Source organism: Halichoerus grypus, chromosome 4, assembly GCF_964656455.1.
Source record: "Halichoerus grypus chromosome 4, mHalGry1.hap1.1, whole genome shotgun sequence".
In the NCBI taxonomy this organism is placed as follows: domain Eukaryota; kingdom Metazoa; phylum Chordata; class Mammalia; order Carnivora; family Phocidae; genus Halichoerus; species Halichoerus grypus.
The window spans coordinates 142674417-142691765 of NC_135715.1; the positions used below are offsets into that span (position 1 = coordinate 142674417).

Below are 17349 nucleotides of genomic sequence, written 5' to 3' on the forward strand. Positions count from 1 at the left end.
AAGACAATTGCAAATTGTATGATAATTTTATGTTTGAGTACAGCATGAAGCTTCACTATTAGAATATTGTTTTTGCTTGTCCTAATAGGTTGTATTGCATCTTTTTTGTTGTTTTTTGTTTGTTTGTTTTTGTCTCTGGGCTCTGAAGATTGAAGTGTATTATTAATTGCCAAGAAGGACATAAGTGAGTATATTTCTTTTAAATTTAACAACACCAATAACAGATACATATTTACCCAACGGTGTTTGGTTATAATTAAGCAATGTAGCTGCCTTAAGATTCTAGGATTTTACATTTGGGAGCTGGTCTAGTCTAATCATTTCTAGATGATTCGTCTGATTCCCAGACATAAATGAAAGAGTGAAGGAGTTGAATTGAGAAGCATTCTGGGTGTGGCGGGAACAAACTCATGCACATTCTTCTCAAGAGAAAAATCACACATTTCCTAATCCTTGAGGTTTCTTTTAGTTCCATGCTATTTCCTCCAGTCTGAAAGTAAGATGTTTGCACTTTTTTTCCATTCTTTTTTTTTTCCCAGAAGAGGTGTGGTGGTGGTGGAAAGGTCTGCCAGAACCAGAGGCTAAGCACATAGCAGTTAAAGGAAAAAAAAAAAAAAATTCTTTATTCCAGCTTCCAGAATTCTTCCTCTTCAACCTTTCCTGTTCAATGAAATAATGAAGCCATTAAGCAGTGATGTACAGAAGTCCCATCCAGTGGCTGAAGCCTGGTAGAAAACAAGGAAGTAGGCTGGTGTAGATTGAGCACTCAGTCCTTACCACATTCACTAAAGGGGGAGGAGGGGACAAACTTTAAATTTAATTTGTCCTGTAGCAGATGTAATGAGATTGTGACAATCTTCTCCAACGAGTATTTGTGATCTTAATTTAGTAACATGTTAAAGTTTGCAGGTGTCAAATTGACTTTCTCCTAAAGCCACTCAACATTTATTTCCTGTAGCCTTTGGAAAGGACAGAGATGAAACATAGAGCCACACTTCACTGATGGTGCTAGGCTTTTGTGAAAGCTCAGGGCGATAGAAACATTTTATTTTATATTTTTATTACAAAGTAAATGCAATATATTTAGATGAGCAAGTTTAGATAAATTCTTAGTGATATGTGCGTAAAGGAAATTTACCTCTGGATTTAATAAAATTCTCACCACAAAGAGGTATAGAAATTAATTCAAGGGATGTAATGAAAAACCTGGAAAACATTTCCTCCACATTTCCCCTCCCGTCATTTCTCTTCTCCCCTTCCTCGATAACCCTTCCCTGCATTCACTGTGGAAAGAAAAGAGCAGGTGAACACACACTTGCTCTTTTAAACTGAGTCAGAGGGAGGGTTTTAGGGATATCTCACGACTGCAACACTAACCAGCTCTTTGCCATCCCCTCATATCATCCCCTAACTTTTCAGTATCTTGCGAATTGGACAGTGTTTTTAATTTGGTAACAATCAAAATAAAAATATACAAAAAGTGCACTTTTCTTTTTTAATTCATTTATATTTTTTCTTGCTGCTTTGCCTAAAGACCAAAAAGAGCTTTTGCTTCTCTCTGGCCCCACCGGGACTGTGAAGTTGATTTGGGGTGTGCGCTTATCCCATAGTGCACCATAAATCTCCACTAGATGTCAGTGTGTCACTAAATGAAACTGGTTCAGCATGCTTTCCAGGTCTGTTCTTGAAACACATTGGAAAGGTGAACTCATTTATAATTTTTAATCAGAATGATACAGAGAACTTTTAGTATATAGGTTAGTAATAAGTTGTATTTGTCCTAATCAATATAAAAAATGAATTTTTTTATTTAAAAAATCCAATAGCTTTTATCTGAGGGGTTTCTTCCCTTGTATTCTGGTTTTGCCATCATATCCTCAAAAGAGATAGAATGCAAATATTTGTTTCACATTTTCCCGTAGAGTAAGCTGAACAGCACGAGGACAGAATGATTGGCCCAAGATCACATAGTGGACATCTCACGGACCCAGGCTGGTGTTTCTGTGATCACACAATCTGCTTTACCTAAATTGTGCTTCTTAGGTGTAGAAGTGTATTTAGCTGCAGATTTCCTTGTCTGTTGGTTGTATTCACTACATTGCCTCTAAAACGAGTTCAAAAAGAGTGGAATAATAATCGTTGTGGTTATTGGTTAGGTTAGTATGGGGATATCAGAGATGTAATTTTAAGATTGTAGCAAGATTGTACAAAGACAATAGGCTAAACAACTAAGACAATAACAGCTATGTTTTACATATCCTGTGTTAGGATGAACTCAGATTAATATGAGCCTCATCTTAGTTAAGGTACTCAAGTGGAGAAGGAAAGAAAGGCAGTTGTAATTTGGTCATCAAGTTTTAAGCTCTTGGGTATTTGGGGATTATCAGGCATAGTGTAGGTTTTACACTGTATAATTTCCTTAAAGAGGAGTCTACATATAATCCTGAATATTAGTTTTTAAATAGTGATTGTCCCCAAATTGTGTAAATACGCAGGTTATAGCTATGTAAAAATTATGTTTGTGGATAAAGATTTAAAGAATCCACAGAGAAGATGTTAGGGTCGTGGATTTGTGGGTAAATTTAATATTTCCCTTTATGTGGTAATATTGTTTTTATAATAAAAATAGAGAAAAAACGATTTCTCCTTTATTGTTCATCTTGTAAAGATTTGCCACGATCTCAGTTTCAGAAAGCCTTGTTTCATATCGATGAGGTACATTGTAAACAGTCGAAATTCAAGAAGATTTGGTTTGGTTTGTTTACTTCAAATGTGTCCGTTAAATTAGAAATCAAGCTTAAACTGGCAGAAGTACAGGGTCATATTTTCAAACTTAACTATGAATTTTAATTGAAAATAAATGATTGTCCAAATCCCAGCAGGCTGTTTGCTGTAGTATTTAGTGCACTGTCAATGTTAACTAAATATCGATGAAGAAGTGTTTAATAAATGTAGCTCTCCTCAGTCTGTGTTTTCATTTTAAAAGGTGCAAGATTAAAAGAGTTACAATAAAGTTAGATTTTCAAAATTAAAAATCGTAATAGCTGTTGATCTTACATGCTTGGACCTATGTTTTTTGTTTTTTTGTGTTTTTTTGTTTGTTTTAAAGATTTTATTTATTTGACAGAGAGAGACACAGCAAGAGAGGGAACACAAGCAGGGGGAGTGGGAGAGGAAGAAGCAGGCTTCCCGCCGAGCAGGGAGCCCGATGCAGGGCTCGATCCCAGGACCCTGGGATCATGACCTGAGCTGAAGGCAGACGCTCAACGACTGAGCCACCCAGGCGCCCCTGGACCTATGTTTTGATTCAGAACTTGTATATATCAAATCATGCATGGATTTCAGATTGAGATATAAAGTAACTTGACATACATGAAAGAAAACTTGTACTTTTATGATATGTCTAATTTCAAGTAATAACAGTAGCCACCATTGAATTATTTATAAAAACTTCATGGACAGTAATAAAACACAAATGATCAGTAATTATCAGTTGGAGAAGTTGGGCATGTGTATCAGAATCACCTAGAAAATTTAAACTATATGTATTTCCCTGCCACCAGCCCCATCCTATAACCGTTACATTTGGAAACCTGGATTTCCAGATTTGGCAATGGGGTAGGTGGATGGAGGAAGCAAGAATGTGCAATTCCAGGACTTCTCAGGGCGCTGCAAAGTACTGGTGCATGTAGTATACGCATTTACTGGTGCAAAATCTCCCCACCCCAGGTGTACGCTCAGTTTAAGTTAATTTTTGGGCCCTGGGAACCACTAGAATGTTACTAGCCTAAAACACCATGAATATGGGGCTCACGGTGGTTGGTCTGGAGTTAGGAGATGAAATATATCTAGGTGATAGGTTAGTAGAGGTGATTGGATACCCATTTGGGGGTGAATTCTTTGTTTAATATAAAGGAAAGGAATCCAAGGAAGACCAAGACCAGCTCAGCCTACCTCCAGTCTGATCTGTGGCAAATGAAAACTACAACTTCCACAGAACCTTTATTTTCTCTACCAGTCTCTCACTGTGCCTAGAATCCCACCATTAGAGATTTATTCTTTGGCTTAACATATAATTATCTCCAGAAATCTTTTTTTTTTTTTTTTTTTTTTTTTACTACTGATATGACAGGAATCAGTAGCACATTGAGTTTATCAGTAACTATACACTAAAGCTCATTTGCTCAGAAGAATCACCCCCCATTCCCATCCACACTGGCTAAGTAAGTTGTTGGGTAAATGGAGATTTTGACAGGAGAGAATGAAACAAGCCCAGAGCGCTCTATCTACTGCTTAAGAGCCTGCAAGGCTGACTGTAAGCTCCAGGAGAATGGAGGAGATGGATTGTCAACTAAAACACAGATTCTGTAGGGCGGGGGCAGGAGATTCTGCATTTCTAACACGCTCCCAGATGATGTCCATGCTGCCGGGGTGGAGGAACTTAAACTCCTTCACCCGTTTGTCTATAGCGAGTCCTGTAACTCGGCTCGCAGCGGTCCATTAGACCAGAAGTTCTCGCACTTGAGCGAGACCAAGAATCACGTGGGGAGGTTGCTGGGCCCTCCCACAGAGACTCTGAGTGAGGACCACGAATCAGCCTCTCTAACTTCCGCGGCGCAGAACAGACTTGGAGTAGCCGTGCTTGAGGCAGCGCGCTCACAAGCCGTATCTGCGACTCTGGCGGAGCACCTGATAACCCCACCATGTGCTGACCCTCCGAGTTGTGGGCGCTTCCTGACGTGCTGCCGAGGTGAGCCCAGCATTCTTATTTTTGCCAAAAAATACCAGGTAGGAGATCTCGTTCAAACTCTCATGATGGTTTTTTTTGTTTTTTTGTGTGTTTGTAAGCTTAGTCATACACGGTAAGATCACGGTTTTGTATTAATGCCTTGCATACTAAGTTACAAGAGGATAAAAAATAGAATTTCGGTAGGCACAGGACCTCAAAATTATGTATGTCACAGTTGCCTGGCCATGGTGGGTCGAATTGCTTAAAATCCACAACTTGCTTAAGGATATTCAGCGGGAGTGAGGAATGATACTGTTTTAAATATTTCAGGCTTTCCTTGGCAAAGTCTCTTCAAAACTTTGATAGAAATATTTTAAGAATTCAACGTTTTGGGGTGCCTGGGTGGTTCAGTCGGTTAAGCGTCTGCCTTTGGCTCAGGTCATGATCCCAGGGTCCTGGGATCGAGCCCCACATCAGGCTCCCTGCTCAGCGGGAAGCCTACTTCTCCCTCTCCCTCTGCCTCCGCTCCCCCTGCTTGTGCTCTCTCTCTCTGTCAAATAAATTAAATCTTAAAAAAAAAAAAATCCAACGTTTTCAAAGTATTGATAAAAAAAAAAACATCCGTAGGCAATTGGGAGAAACTGCTGAAAGTTCCTATCTCCTTAGAACAATGCTTATTCTATTCTTAAGTTAAAGGATAAAGATGAGGCTAAATATAAAAGTATTATAACTTAAAATAAGTTACCTGGAAAGGAATTTCAGTCTTAATCATTACTGCAACTGCTTAAAACACAAAACTGTTATTCAAATTTTTATTTTCCAACTAGCCATCCCCTTTCCATTTTAATCAGCTCTTTTCTTCAGTGTCTTTGAATGTGCCATCACCATCATTATGAGAAATACGGTTACAGTTCCTTAAACTTTACATAGCAGTATTTGATAATAATTGCTTCAGCTTAAGGGTTTTCAAAATTTAATTGTTTCAAAGATTAAATATGGTAAATATAATGTTCAAAAATACATTTTAAAATGTGTTAAGGGAAATTTACTCCTTTCATTAGTACATTGCCATTCTCTTTGAACTACAGTATGCTGCGATTTGTGAAATCTCTCTCAGTGGGCATGAATTTAAGAACATTAGCTTTCCTCCTTGGCAATTTGTGAGACAGCTGATAAATAATAAAGTGTCCCATGCCACAGCTGGGTATTACAATAGGAAATAGCTAAGAAACCCTGGTTTCGTAACAACTATGTATGAAACTATAATAATAAGATTCATCAAATATTACTTGTTAACAAGAGGCTGGCCTACTGAGCAGTGCTAATCAGAACAAATCCAAATCACATTTCTTTTCCTTCCTTGCTTACAGAAACCTATAGGTCATCGACTATAGTAGATGAATTTCTTAAATAACTTTCAGTGCTAATCGTTCAGTTACTTACATACTGTTCTATTCCTATAAAAGATTTTCACATGGGAAACCCTCTCCACCACACCAACCCACTTAGGCCAATTTTCTTTGTTTTATTCTCTCCTATAACCAGGCTCTTTCCTTAGTAGAAATCACTTCAGTCCGTAATTAGGATATTTTCTCATGTATATCTATTTGGCTATAGATCTTTGCCACCCGAGCATCTGAAGCACATGAGCACGAGGACCGTGCCTTCTGACTCCTCACTGCAGGCCTGGGGCCTAGCATGGTGATAGTAGCTTGAGAAATACTTACCAGTTATTAGCTCTTCCAGATGCCTCTCCACTCCCACGTAACAGATATTATTTCCCGAGGTGCTCGGCATTGGGGGCCAGTCAAAATGTGTGTTAATGGTTATTTTGTTCCTTGGTCCCTCCAAGTTCTCTCTAGTTAAAAAAGGAGAGGTGATTGCTTGGGAAGTCTCCCAACAGACTTCCTTCTGTTAAAATGTGGCTACTTCGGCCATCTCTGACTTCCCAGTGCCAGCTCGAGGACCCACCGGCAGTGGCTGTGGCCGCTGCCCCCCAGCTCCCGCCCCTGTGCCCCGGGTGCTGGCCCTTCGCATAAAGGCTGCGTCCTCCACGAAGGTGGGAGCTCTCAAGGCATGCAGAGCCAGCCGTCTCCTGCATATCATGGAGCCCTACTTTTCCATTTCCATTCCCGGTGAACTCAGCAGCCCCCGGGGAACTGGGGACTGTTGAAAATCTCGTTTGTCTCATCCTAGATGATAAATAGGCTCCTTGGAAACAGACTTGTCATTTTTCTCCATTCAATGCCTAACCTGGTGACTGTCACATTTTTGTGCCTTTAATAAATCCTTGTGGATGAAACATAATTGAGGGGGTATATTTTCTACTTCAGTGCTAGGAACTTGAGGCTTTGGCTTTGCTCCTTCTGGTAAAATTGAATCCCCCCAACCCCACCCCCAAACCCATCATCAGAGGGGCTAGCTAATGAGGCACACTGTTTCCGATGCTTCTGAAGCTGTTTGAGGAGTTGTTTCTTACCATTCTCAACCCAACCCAGCCTGAGCGTTTTCCTCTTCCTCTTCCAGGGAGGTGTGTGCTCATCAACCAGGCTGTGTCCTCCCTACCTATGTCCCAAATCCTCTGCCCGGCCAGCCACGTGTCTTTCACTCCCTAGCATTGTTTCCTGTGGGAAAGGGGGTGGGGATTTTTGACTACAGAGGTGCTCATTCATATCTTAAAATGTGACATTAAGGAAATAGAAGCACACGTTTTGCATCAAATTTATTTCTACATTTAGTGTTGTTGCTCTTTGGTAAGGGGTTGTAGATATAAAGTAAGTGTCCTAAGAGTTTTATGAGTTTAAAATAAAAAGATGTTAACCAGGTCTCACATTCATACTATCCTGGGCCATTTGCTCAGATTTAATTTCTTTTTTGTTCTTAGAACAACTTTGTTTTAGACCTTAGAAACATTGTTGGCTCTTCTACACCCTCATTTTCATCAAGACAGCACCTTCCCTTTCTCTGTTCCTCTGGTATCTTTTTCACAGGATAATTCACTTATCTGAACTAATTACATCCTTAGTTTTATGCTCAGGAGAAAGAATGAGTTGATAGTTACCTCAAAGCTTTTAACAATATTTTGTCTCATTTTTCTACTTTGAGAAATAGACAAATGTGATTAGTTAAAAGAAATTTCAGTATTACATAGTAAGACTGGCCATATAGTGTGGCAGTTAACAACATGGGCTCTCTACCTCATGCTAGCTGTTTAACCTTGTGTAAATTACTTAACCTCTCTGTGGTTTAGGTATTTCATCTGTAAAATGTATATAACAGTAGTACTTATTTCATAAGGATTGAATAAGCTAAGGAGTGTAAAGAGTGTAACATAACTCTGCATTCACCTGGCACGTAGTAGGTGCTCCATCAATGTCCATTATGGTTTTTGGATGTACAAAATATCAAACAGCTCCTGAGCATCTTTGTTCCTTTGAAAAGGAACCCTATTTCCCGGACATTCTGACTAGTCTTGCTCTTTCTCTAGCTCTAATCTCGTGATTAACTGTACCTACTTCACCCTCTTACAGGGGGCTCATTTCTTTAGTTTGCATAAGCATTTCCAACCATAAATGAATTTTTTAAAATGCTACTGAAGAATAATAAAGCAGTAGGTAACTTGTGTCCTAGAAAAGCCTCCTTATAATGATATTGCAGAAGCATCAGTGCTTCGACCCGAGTCCCGGAACGCGTTCTTATAGTAACCTCACGAAGCTGTCTTTTATTTGCCAAGTGTTTGAATAAATCTCTCAATCATTACTAAGTCCTCAGTGTGTTTAACCCGGTTGAGGACTGCTCTTCTGGACCACACATGATGGACGGGTCTCTGGGGCTCACACATGCTGCTTTGCTTTCCCTGTTGGCCGCTGCTGGGTGTATAACTGCTCTTAATCATGGACATTCGAGCCTCAAAACTTGGTTCCCAGAACAGGCAGCAGCAAGACCGAGGCAACAAAATTCTTCTTGTTTTTTTTTTTCCCCCCGATCATCACTTTATATTTTGTGTAATTGTACTCTTTAATACCTAGATCTATCATCTATATATCGATTTCTGAGCATCACTTATTTAACAAGTATTTATGGATTTATTGGTTTCCTAACAATAATTCTTGGCGTTTAGCTTTGAGAAACTGGAGAAACCCAGGTAGGGTGGATAGAGTAGCTATGCTTCAAGATAAATCATTTGAAATGCTTTTCATTCTTAAATACATAATTCAGATATTGGAAAGAAATTGTTTTTCTCTGGAAATGTCTCTTGATTTCTTGTTGTCCGGACCGCTCCATTTCTAATTAGCATAGGTGATCTTTATATTTTAATTCCTTTTGTTAACACACACTCAAGGGAAATGCCCTTTACTCAAATCGAAACAGTGGCATTGTTTTATCTGACCTAAGAGATCTGTGCAAGGGGAGATTAGTGCTCATGCCCTTCCTAAGAGGTGAGCAGCCCAGGGTAAGCTGGTAGTAGGTGTTGTTTTGCAGGCAGCCCTAGGAGCCTCGGGGACAGAGGCAGGTGCTGGTGACAGACATTAAGGATGACAACCATCTTCGGTACTCCACCAGAGCTTGTGTTAAAAGGTCACTCTATAACCCCTCCAGAAGGGTCCAGATGAGGAAGGAGCTCCATCATAGGGAGAAATCCATGTATAGAGTGTCACAGTTTGTTTGTTTGTTTAAGATTTTATTTATTTATTTGTTAGAGCACAAGCAGGGGGAGTGGCAGGCAGAGGGAGAGGGAGAAGCAGGCTCCCTGCTGAGCAAGGAGCCCCATGCAGGACTCCATCCCAGGATCCTGGGATCATGACCTGAGCCGAAGGCAGACATTTAACCGACTGAGCCACCCAGGCACCCAGGTGTCACAGTTTTGACTGTAGCGCTGTGTGGCACTCAGCTGCCTTGTGACCCTTGGGAAGCCTGTGCAGCACTGAATGATCAAAGGCTTTGTGACATTCTGAGAGCGTGAGACACCCCTCTCCTACAGAGGAAATAGAAGGGGAAGAACATTCTAGATAAAGGAGGCATCAAGTATAAAGGCCTGATAGAGCAGGTGGCAGTCGGTGAGGTTTTCAGGAGCAGAGCTGAGAGAGTTGGTGACTAATTAGATAAGAAACATGTGGAAGGGGGTGGATTTTTTAAAATGACCCTGAACGTGCTAGTTTGGAAGACTTACTACATAGTCATACTGTCAATCAAGAAAGGAAATGCTACGAAGAAAGGGAGTGAGAGAAGGTGAGAGCTCAGTACTTCTGTGCCTTGTCATCTCCGTATGAGATTTCTCTGATTCCTTAAAAAACTGCAGGGCAAGAGATTTTATTGAGAAGAATTTGCTCAAGGTGGCAAAGCTAAAGTGGCAGAATCAGGGTTCAAACTCGGCCCTATAAATGCTAAGCCAGTGGCCTTTTGTTACACCATAATGAATAGGAACATAGGCGACCCTATCTTAGGAAGGATGCTTCTTTTGCTGCTAGTACTGAGCCCCAAACCTAAAAATGATCCTATGTACCGAAATGCCAGGAACCCAGTCATACTTTCTCAGTTTGCATCAAATGCTAACTATTTAATTGAAGAGAAACTTACCCACACAATCGAATCACTATAAATACAGCACTGATGTCCTTCCTTACCTTGTGCAACATGCTGTCTCCGACATGATGAACTGCCTCAGAGTCCAGATTGGCTCAGGTCCAGAATGATAATGGGCTGGAGGGGGGAAACCCAGCAACCTTATTTCCATTTGTCATTACAGAGAGCATAGGACCTATGTTATCCAAGATCCAAAGCCGTGTTTCTTAAGGTGTGGTCCCACAATTCATCTGTCCTGATAGCTGATTCTATGGGTGCTTAGGCCCCACTCCAAATGTACTCTAACAGAAATTACTGCCAAGTGGTCCAAGAATCTGCATTTTAATAATATCCAATATGATTTTCATGTACACTAAAGCTTAAAACCACTGGTCGAGGAGTCTGTAGATAGGTCATTGTTGGAATATAGTGTCATTGACAGTGGGGGCATTCCTCCTAGGGTAAAAGCAAGAACATGCCTTGAGAGATGTTTTTCCACGACCATCTATCGTTCATTTTCTTTTCTTTTAAGATTTTATTTATTTAGGGCGACTGGGTGGCTCAGTTGGTTAAGCGACTGCCTTCGGCTCAGGTCATGATCCTGGAGTCCCGGGATCGAGTCCCGCATCGGGCTCCCTGCTCGGCAGGGAGTCTGCTTCTCCCTCTGACCTTCCCCCCTCTCGTGTGCTCTCTCTCTCTCTCACTCTCTCAAATAAATGAATAAATAAAATCTTTAAAAAAAAAAAAAGATTTTATTTATTTATTTGAGAGAGAGAGCGCACAAGGGTGGGGGATGAGGCAGAGGGAGAGGGAGAAGCAGACTCCCCCACTGAGCAGGGAGCCCGACTTGGGACCCCATCCCAGGACCCTGAGATCATGACCTGAGCCAAAGGCAGACGCTCAACCGACTGAGCCACCCAGGCGCCCCTCATTCATTTTCTTATAGACATTCTGAGATAGATAAGAACACAAAAAGTCCTCATTTTTATTTGCTTATGATCATTGCTGCAGTCAAGATACCTATGGCATAGCAACAGTGTGTAAAAAGATGCCTTGGGGCGCCTGGGTGGCTCAGTCAGCTAAGCATCTGCCTGGGATCAAGCCCCAGGTCTGGGTCCCTGCTCAGCGGGGCGCCTGCTTCTCTCTCTCTCCCCCTGCCTCTCTACCCTGCTGTGCCCCCTTTTCTCATTCTCTTTCTCCAATAAATAAATAAAATCTTAAAAAAAAAAAAGATGCCTCTTGCTGGTTAAAAGGTTATGTTCTTTAGTGAGATGGGTATATCATATTGTGTTGAATTTTCATGGCATTGTTCTTTAATTTCTGTAGCTGTAATCTGCAGTGCTTTTTGTTGGAGTTAGCCAAGAATATTTTCCCCCAACTAATGCACTATTACAGTACTGTGCAGTGCTACCCCAGTACGATGCTCAGTCAATGAAAGTGGAAGAAAAATATGTCCCTAGGGAGCACAGCATGCCACCATCACTCTGATTTCTCGAACAGTGTCATAAGGCACCAAAAATGACCAAGAATAAACAAAGCAAACTGTTTCTGGGAACAGCTTTGTGGCTCCAGAATTCCATTATTTCTGTATTTATAGAGTGATCAATAAAACAATTTGATTGATGCACCTATCCATGTTATTAAAGGTGTGAGATGTTGATTGAAGACCCTCAGCCAAAAACATGTTGTGCCCAGAAAACTGTACTTCGTACTAATAGTGAGTCCTTTTCAAGATATCCTTCGCTGAGCATCTGATCAATATGCATAGTAGATCCACTCTACTCACCGGGGGAGCCCAAGTCCTACCTTCCCCAAATAACACATTTTGTTCTTTGTGATTATGATGGTTAATGTGGGAATATTAGCCAAAGCGTTGTGACATGGAATTGGTATAAAATCTCAAAGAAATGAGAACCTGATTTTATATTTTATGAATAGTTTCTGCTTAAAACATACAGCTGAAAATTTGAAAAACTTGGACAACTTGGCATTTGTCTCTACAACATTAAACAATTATAGGTTACCCTGTTATGGGTTATTTAAGGTATATGCATATGAAAAGATAAGGATTGATCATCAAATGCATGACACACACAGAAGTACTGAAGACAGTAAAGTGAGGTGGGGGTGGGGAGAATGGCTCTGCTGGAGTATCCAGAAGGCTGAAGGGAAGAAGGGGTTATTGAGCTGAAACTTGCATAAAAATTAAATGAGGAGCAGAAGATGGGAGGAGACAGTGGTAATACCTCTAACAATAAAAAAAGTGCATCTGGTAGGTGATGCACTGAGAAGTAGTTGTAGGAGAACAGTTGCATTGAGAAGGAGTGAGAAATAAGTCTGGAAAAGTGAATTCTTTTTTTTTTTTTTTAATTTATTTAGAGAGAGAAAGAGAGAGAGCACATAAGTGGGGGGAAGGACAGAGGGAGAGGGAGTGAGGGAATCTTAAGCAGGCTCCACACCCAGCACAGAGCCTGATGCAGGGCTTGATCTCAGGACCCTGACTGAGATCATGACCTGAGCTGAAATCAAGAGTCGGACGCTTAGCCTACTGAGCCACCCAGGTGCCCCTGGAAAAGTGAATTCTTGAAAACTTGTAGGTTCTGTGAGACTTATGGGGCATATCCAATACCTTCTGCCCCGGGGTCTTCAAAATATATGCTCCTGAGAATTAAAGTACCAGTGTACAGATGAGAGCCCCTCTCAACATCCATGAGCTTACGTACCTCACACAAAGGTTGAGTGGGGACATGGTGCAGATAGGGACTTGCGGTACTGCTGTCTCCAGCCTGCTGTGAAGGTGCACACGTGGGTTGTGTCTTTTTACAGTATCAACTTTATTCAATCACAAGGCAAGGGTAACATAATTGTAAAGCAGGTTCAGGATTTCAAACTCAGTGACATTTCACTACGCTTATTTATGTGTTTAGTAAGTAAGAAGGTAATCTGTACACCCACTGCGGGGTCAAGCTCACACCCCCGAGAGCAAGAGTCACGCTCTTCCGCCTGGGCCAGCCAGGCGCCCCTCCCTATACATCTAAATTGGCTTCCTATCCATCACACAAAGCAAAGGTCAAATACAAAGTCACATAACAAGATAGAACAAGGGACAGGAAGTTAACAAACCAAATGTGAGGTGGGTCCAGAGTGCACAGTGGAAATGAGGCCTCGGTTCTGTCCTTCTGTCTGGAACAGCTCCCGGCACTTACTGCTCCTTCTGTTCAAGCCGTGGAGGATCTGTTCTGTGCAGAGATCACTCGGGCAGAGCCTTCGGCAGCAGTTGCCTTTCTGATGTGGTCAGAAGTGAAAGGATCCACGTCTGGAAATTCTGACAGTGTGCTGCAAAAGTTCTCCCTCTTTAAAAGAGCTTAATCAGTCTTGGGCCTGTGCAGGCCTCTTGTGGTTCTGCGGGTTATCAGTTCTGGGCGCCTTCAGCCTGGGCTGGTTTTGGAGATATCTGGTCTTAGCTGCAACGCCCTTGGCAGCTTGCGCTGCTGCCTGACATGAGTGACTCCATCTTGCTGTCTACAACAGCAGAGCAAATCCCCTAAAGTTGCACAGTCCTATCAGGCATTCCCTCTCTGGCCACTGTACCACCCGAGGGCTTCGCTGCTTCCTCTTACCTCCTCCCAGGTTTTTCCCATCTTGCTGGCTTCCCCTTCCTCCTTCACTCTGACCTTTACTCATTCCACCCAAAGGGGAAAAAACCCGAGAAATCTCTCCCGTCACCCTACACAGAGCAGCTTCCCCATCCTCACGTCGTGTTCCCTGCTCACACCGTGCTCTGCGCCAAGGTGGGAAGGAACACACAAGCACGACCTTTTCCTGAAAAAAGACAATTTCTCCCAAGGAGAAATTCTGATGCCAGATATTAAAGTCCTACGAAAAGATTAACCTCATTCTACCTACAATGCCAAACGAGGAAGAGAACAAAACATATTTTCTCCTGTTCCTCCTCACCTGCTCCTGTGCCTCAAGCTCTCTGCCTCCACTAACTTGGACACTCTTCCTACTTTCTTTCTCTAGATGGCGGTCATTTTATTTTGGGTTATCAGGGTCCTCTCTATCTCTGTCTCCCTCCTTCCTTCTTTCCCTCTCTCCTCTTCCCCTTTCCCCTCTCCTTTCTCTCTCTGGCGCTGAGAAGAGAGCTATGAAACTCTCCCCTGCCAGGAAGAGTCACTTAAGACTTGGTGTTCTTTAAAGGGCTCCCTGGAAGCAACTAATATTCATTACTTGTTAATGACTTCTTGCCCAACATGATGTGGGTTTTATATTCACATGCATCCTCTTATTTAATCATCTCTATAATCATGCGACAGAGGTATAATTATCCCCATTTGTATATATGTGAGAACACAAGATGGAACCCAAATGGAAAAATGGTTCTAAGACAGTGCAGCAAACTCAAGACAAAATAAGGATTTGAAACCTACTCTGTCTCCAGGGATTTGAAAGTAAGTTCATTTGATTCCTAATGACTTTCTACTATTTCAGCTTCTCTTCCAGTTTTTCCTCGGTCTTTGGCTTGAGTGAAAGAAGAATTGCAGCTGTGTGAATGTGAGCATAACCACTAGCATGTCATCTCTGAAATTACTATTAAAATTTAAATCCTTGAACGAACATGCCTCATATTAATGATCCTTTTTATGCATTTCTCTGTACTGAAATCACACAAAGCACCTAACCAGTTTATCTTTGCTTTTCCATTTTCTAAGACTTTTTTAGAGCATATCTTCTATTACTCAGTTCAGACTCATTCCTCTCAGCTTTCACATCCATTCTCAGTATATCCTTAAAACACTATGGTATTAGGTCCTCCAGAGAAACAGAACCAATAGGATGTAGGGAAACACACAGATAGATCAAAAAGGAGAAAGGTTTATTTTAAGGAATCAGCTCACATGATGTTAGGGAGCCTGACAAAGGCAAAATCTGCAAAGGAGGCAGGCAGGCTGGAGGCCCATGGAGGAAGTGCCTTTTCTGGGGATCTCAGTCTGTTTTCTCTTAAGATCTTCAACTGATTGAATGAGGCCAACCCACATTGTGGGGGTTTATTTGCTTGACTAAAAGTCTACTGATTTAAATATTCAGCCCATCCAACAAATTCCTTCACAGAAGCATCTAGAATAGTGTTGAACCAAATATCTGGGTACTATGACATAACCAAGTTGACACATAAAATTACCCCTGAGACAACCACTTACCCCTGAGCTGCTGCTTTTATTTAGGTGTACATTTGTGTGTGCAGGAAAAAAACAAAAAAAAAAAAAACAAAAAAAACATCCTGAAGTATACACACAGATTCTTTGCAGCTAGAGATGATTTGTCACCCCGGGCGATGGGGAAGGAGAGGCTAACTTTTTCATAGTAGCATTCTGTATGGCTCAAATTTTGTTCAGAATGCATTAGGATTACCGTTACTTATATTTTCAAATTAGTTTTTAGTTAAAATAACGCATACATACTGTTAACGTAAAATAATACTAGGAAGCTAACAGGGAATTTCCCAGGCCTCTGTTCTGCCCCTCCCCACCTCCTGATTCCCAGTTCCCACAGACATTCATTTTTAACTCTTTCATTCTGGTTTTAAACTCTGTTTCCAATAGCACATTTGTACTGCGATTTCTTGGCTTTCCAGTGTGAGACATTATCTCCTGATAGGATGTTCTATCATAGAACGTGGAGTTACTGCCGCCCCTCCCCGAGGCCCTCTCCGGGTTTCCCTCATTCCATTCTCCCCAGACCATGTCCCATTTGGCTTAAGTATCTATTCAGTGTTAACATTATTATGGCAGCTTAGAAGTCTTCCACAGCAAAGCAATGTAGTATTGTATGATTATATTTCCTTTCTTATACAACTTTTCTCCCCTGAGAATTCCCTAATTTTATATGGTTTACTTTTCTATGTTCTTACTGTTAACTCATTTTCAAACTGTTTGGTAGATCTCTAAAACTCTTTCTAGAATTTAGCACGTAGCTAATGGATCAGTTTCCATTTTCACTTCAAAATCCACACTCCTGGACACTGTCTTCCATTCCAGTCTGAATCATATACTATTTATTATTTACTAATTTCTTCCCTATTCATTTTATCTGAATTAGTTTTCTGGAACTCTTATTAATGGATATGGGAACTCCTCACTTGATTCTGTTGTTTTCTTATTCTCTGTTAATTTCAGGGTTTTTCTGAGGTGTTTTTGTTTTGTTTTCTTTTTTTAGAAACATAGTTGTTACCATTTAATGAACCTCCCTCCTCAGGGCTTCAAGCTACCAGGACACAGCACCCCCCCCATCCCCCCCATCCCCCTAATCTTCTCAGCTCTTTTACTGAAGAATGTAGCCTTCACGAGGACAGGCTGTCTGGGGAGCCATCCCTTCCCTAAAACTCTGCAGTAGCCAGATCACACCACATCAGTGATAGGAGCAGCCCAATCTTGTTTTTGGCAGCATTTACCTGTGTCTGCTCACTGACTGAGGTCCATAATTTACCATGGTTGACAGGTGGGCAGAAGCTCTGGTTCCTCTTTCAGTGGTCATGACTCATACTGACTTTTCCAAAGTAACCTGGGTGATATTTGTCGAAGTTGACCCTGTGGTGATGCCTGCCACCAGCATTACCCGGGCCTCCTGGGTGCTTCCCGTGTGTGCCGATGAGGCCATGGCTCACGTGGCCCCAAAGTTTCCAGGTCTTCCTCAGTCAGGATGGCATGTTGGCAGCCCAGATGGAAAAGCCATTTTTATTTTCTAAGCGACATCTTCCACATTACCTCCCGACCTGTTGTTGAATCTTTTATATCTGTTATATTTTTTAGTTTTTAAGAGCTCTTTCTCTGTATGTTCCTTTTTCTGGTATCATCTTCATGAATGCACTCTCTTCTCTCTCTCCTTGTGTTCTTCTTACTGCAATGCTTACTCCATTGTCCTGATTCTTCGAAACTCTACTGTTCCTGCTTATTTGCTTTGGCTTCTGTCTTTCACATCAGAAGCTTCCCTTAAATGCCACGTGATTCTTGACTGTTCATATTTAAGAGTCAGTGACTAAAAAGCTGATTGGAAGTTTT

General features: G+C 41.4%; 1 pseudogene across 1 annotated transcript; it reads right to left on the bottom strand.

Moving 5' to 3' along the window:
* Positions 1–189: 189 nt before the first annotated feature.
* LOC118527850 (large ribosomal subunit protein uL15 pseudogene) lies at positions 190–16997 on the bottom strand (annotated as a pseudogene). Its single transcript, XR_004913290.2, has 4 exons — positions 13415–16997; positions 10354–10429; positions 6457–6587; positions 190–660 (listed from the first exon to the last, which is right to left on the bottom strand). The product of XR_004913290.2 is annotated as a large ribosomal subunit protein uL15 pseudogene (transcript).
* Between the last annotated feature and the right edge of the window lie 352 nt (positions 16998–17349).